This window comes from Cyphomyrmex costatus, unplaced genomic scaffold (genome assembly GCF_001594065.2).
Source record: "Cyphomyrmex costatus isolate MS0001 unplaced genomic scaffold, Ccosl1.0 scaffold361, whole genome shotgun sequence".
Classification (NCBI taxonomy): Eukaryota; Metazoa; Arthropoda; class Insecta; order Hymenoptera; family Formicidae; genus Cyphomyrmex; species Cyphomyrmex costatus.
Window position 1 is genome coordinate 162625 of NW_017277786.1, and position 4786 is coordinate 167410.

Below are 4786 nucleotides of genomic sequence, written 5' to 3' on the forward strand. Positions count from 1 at the left end.
ATTATATTGAATAAGTTTATATTATTTAAATGTATAATTTATAAAACGTTTTACTTAAAATTATATTAACACAAAAAAGAATAATATAATAGAACCTATGTGTTTTTTATATAAGAATTCCTTGAATTAAAAATATTTAAAAAATATGAAAATTGTGATTAAGCATTTCAAAAATATATTTAAAATATATATTTTGCTAGAAATATTTTTAAAAAAGTAGACTTCAAGGCTCCCATGGCCTCCCCCATAACCTTCCCCGTTGATTCAGTGGTAAAAGGACTCCATGTTCGATTTTATAGGAACGAATCAGTGGAATCGAAAAGATAAAAACACATTGCGACTGACGCAATAGATTTTCCTGGAATATAATCTCTTCCTTTAAAGAATCCTCTGCAATACAATATTATTCTCGTAAGGAATGTCTAGGTTGAAGATTACGATGCAGTTATCTCCTTTTAATTCAGTCCTCTGTGGCCCACGCGATCAATGTTGGATCTCTAGTTCTTCATTATACGTTGCCTCGTGAGAGTCATCCGCGTGCTTGTTAGAAAAACTGAAGATCACATCGTGGCTTGTCATCAGAATTTCTCTTATACGAAACTCGTATATCGCGACATAAAAGAAATGAAAAGGAATTTAAAAATAGTAAATATAGCCATATATATAATAAACAGTGAGCATTATTTCTTTTGTGATATATTCGTTACACAAGTTGGTGGAAAAACGCCCTTCTTAGTTCTTCCTTTGTGAGAATCTGAAGTTTTTTTAAATTCAGCGACTATCCATTTATAGATTCCGGCCAACTGAAGAAAAAGTTCTGGATAGTCGGATAAGTTTAGCGCATGCATTGCCATTGAAGCATACATTTTAGATAATTGTAGAAGTATACCGTTGGGGAAAAAGGTCGCTTGATGAATGTGATCATCGATAAACACGCGTGATTAGAGAACACGGTTAAGCTGATGGCACGGTAATACGCAACCCCGACATTAAACGCCTCAATCGAGGCGATGTTCCATCTAAGAGATCTATTAGTGTCAGCCCCAGTTGGCCGTGATGGCGATCTCTATTTACTGGGAGGTAACTGTTCGAATGGCGATTGGTCGGTGATCGAGTTCTTTTTGGCAGTGTGTCCCAAGATCATACGTTCTCCATCTTCTCGCTTGTCTCTTATTCGTGCGAGACAGCCTCTGGATGTACGTAATGTATTGTACTCGCACGTTCACTCCTTCGCTGTCCTCTCTTCCACTTCACACGGATCCTTAACTCTAAAATTAGCTTATCCCTCCGTTGCCTCTTCTCTTTTTCTCTCCTTTTTTTTTACATCTTCCTTTCTCTCTTCTCCTCTTTCTCTTTCTCTCCTCCACCAGATACGAGGTGCACTACGTTGTTGTCCCCATCGTCTGATGTTCGTTCCGATCGAACGCTTTCGCAGTCTTGTCACGGTCCGTTGAGTAAATTCGAGAAGAGCCCCGATCGTTTCTCTTTCTCCCGATCTTTCTTTTTTAAACTTGCCGATTCGTCGTCACGTCACGTAAGAAAGCACGGTTAACACGGCAGTGTCGCGAAAGTGAGAAGAAAACGCGACTACTGAATCTGGAGTACCGCCTTACTCGTTGCAGACGTCATAAGGAGGCGAGACTCAAGCTTCCGGCTGCTTGTTGACCGAGCGTCTTCAAGCTGGAGCTGGCAAAGAGAGCTTTTGGCCTGAGGGGGTGAGTACCGTCGCGTCGCCATCATTCTTTGTGAGTATACCGCACCCCGCGTCCCGTCTATTCTCGCTACAGTGGACCTCGTTGAGCTACCTTCGAGTTTTCCCCGATTGTTCCATTTCTCGCTGTTACATGTATTCGCAATCAATCAGGCGAAGAGTTTAGTAACTGTTGCTAAGTTACTTAAATCGAGTTTCCTTACTTACGTGGACAAGCTGAGACGCCATTAAGAAGAACTAGCTTCGTAAATCTTGGAAAAGTAGTACCAAGAACATCATTTTTTTTATTTCTATGTCTGATCTTTTAGAAATGCGATACAATTTGATGTAAGGATCTCGAATGAAAATTTTTTTTTTTGTGATTTACTAATTATTTGTTTGTTATTATGAGAATTTCAACAATGAATATTTATATCTTATTAAAAGTTAAATAAAGTTATATTCCGTATTCTCTCTCAAAAGAGATTCTTTTTAAAAAAATAAATACTCGCTCTTTATAATGATTAAATTTAATTCGTATAGAGATAAGAATAATTTTCAAGACTACAGTATTTACTTTTTTGACTAGTATTCCTAACATCTCTATTCTTTTTTTCTTTAAAAATATTTTTCTGTACTTTCAGTTTTTATAAATACACTGTAAAATATAAAATGTTAGTTTTAACTTAAAGACGTTGAGTGGATTTTCTGATACATATGCAAAAATCCACTCAACGTCTTTAAATTAAAATTAACATTTTATTTTTTACAGTGCATTTATTAGAAAATCATGCATTAAAAATTAATATTACGAATATATATATATTATATTTGTCAACTTGTTCATATAAAATTAAACCTTTTCTATTTCTACCTCTTTTTTCTCTTTTCATTCTTTCTCTTCCGTTAAGCACCATTACATCGTCGTTGTACCTTTTTCATAAATATAACGTTCAGAATCCCATCTTTAATAAATCGTTTTTGTATGTTCTTGCAACTCCATATAGTACTTGCTATATGATTGATGTTAGCTGTCACGTAATTGGCGAAAGGTTTGAGTACCTTTGATGCGACGCTAAGATCCACTTGACGTCGCTGAGCGTCAGACAAATGGATTTTGTGGGCAGACAGGCGAACGGTTGCGACAGACGTTAGGCAGAGCATAACAATGAAGATACACCGTGTTATTATCTCTGTGACGAGCAACATTTCGGCCATTTGCCGCGCAGGAGGTGTAATGTTCCTGGCAATGTGATGCGATACAATGTTGTGGCACTTTGATTGGTGGCTCTAACATGCGTTGGTAAGTGCGCATATGTACGTCGACGACCTGTAGCTGACATATGTTCCCTATTGCGTCTATTGGCATCCGTTTGGTTTAAACACAGCTCGCAGCAATCAAACGGGGAATACCCGCTGTATAAACTGAAGCTATAAGATATAGGAATCGCGACTCTTCAATGCTGATCGCGTACTTCGAATATATTCTTTTCGTTTTGTTACATAATATATGTCTTAAAATGTTAATATTTTTAAGTGGCTTATGACATCTTAAGAATGACTGTACTTAAGAAGGTTTTAAATATAAAGCCTGCGATGCTTGTTTTCCTGTCTGCATGTTGGTAAATTATTAGAAATTCTGCGCTCTGTGTGGTGCAGTTCTAGTAATTTACTAAAGCAAGCAATCCAGCAGGAAAACAAACATTGCATGCCGCAGGCTTAAGATTCGACAATGAATAGCGGCTATAATTTCATTATCCATGTATTAAAATGTGTACATTGATGAGACATAAACACGTCCATGTAGAAGGCGATATTGCGTATCAAAATGTAATAAACTTTCGATCCGGCAGTTTGGGGATTGAATGGCGCAAACGCTGCACGCTTTTTTAACATATATTAAAATTCATTTGTGAAGTGTAATGCGAGAATTCATACGCGATCCCACCCCCTTCGCGTTTAGATGGTTTCACGTAAATACAACTCACCCCCTTTTCCTCCTTGATTTTCTTGAAATAAGGTCAAGTCAATACTCATTTAAACAAGTGCGACGAGGCATTATATCATAAAACGAAAAAAATGTTAACAGGTAAACGTGCCGTAATATTAATGGCGGTTGAATTTATTGTGAATCTCTCCCTTCTCTACAATCTTTTTATTCGAAAAGAAATATAATTGTAATATCGAGTATACAACACGTAAAGGAGATAGCTCGATCTTCCTGTCTAAAAATGTCTGATAATGGATTTGGACGTGTTTCTGTTTCAACATGATTTCGGAATAAGAAACTTCGTCTCCCAGAAAGCTTCGAGTTTCTGTATACTTGTGTGATTCTTATATCGATCGGATTTTGAACAATCAATATTACCGCGAATAAAACACGGAATATTATGAACTTCCTAAGGCAAGTTGACGTACTGAATAATTTACCGTCTATATATACAGCGATAAATGTTAGATCATTTGTCATTTTCTGCTTCCGTTACTGATACTCTTTGAAACTGTTGCGTTGATAATGCACTGGGAGAAAATGGAGTGGGTCACTGGAAGAAAAAAATGTTACATGCGTTGTGTAACGCCATCTTGCATTTTTATGCAGGCGTTGAATTTTTAACCGAAGGAAAAGAAAAAAAAAATTATACAAGAGACACATACATCATCAGTCTAATCTAGACAAACGAAAAATACATCTTGGTCTCGTATTGTCTCTCGTGTAAGATTAACAGAAGAAAGAGTAAATGCATTCGACTCAAAATCCTCAATTGCAATCGGGAGGTGATGAAAGCAATTTTACACTCGCTTTGATGTTAAAACCCGTGGATCATGAGAGAGTCAGTCGAAAATTCTAGATGAACCGTATCTTTTCATGGAGGAGAAAACCGAGGGGGGTGTATGGCAGCGGGGAGAGAGGAAGATTTCGCATGGACCAGTGAGGGTGAAAAGAGGAGATGTAATACGACAGAGAGTGAGGGGGCTACCCAGCAGGCACGACGATGCATTTAATAATTAACTCGCTGGATACGCGAGGATGGATGTCTGACGGGGTTTCGTCAAGAGTGGTCGAGAAGCGCGGCAGGAAGAGGACAGGTTTTGGGG

The 4786-nt window shown here is 37.6% G+C and overlaps 1 protein-coding gene across 1 annotated transcript in view; it reads left to right on the forward strand.

Annotated features, from left to right (window-relative positions):
- Window positions 1-1211: 1211 nt before the first annotated feature.
- Window positions 1212-4786, forward strand: part of mub (poly(rC)-binding protein mub) — a 103116-nt gene continuing 99541 nt past the window's right edge. Inside the window, exon 1 of the mRNA XM_018543216.1 lies at window positions 1212-1715. The gene's annotated coding sequence lies outside the window, so the exon portion shown is untranslated. The remainder of the gene's footprint in view (window positions 1716-4786) is intronic.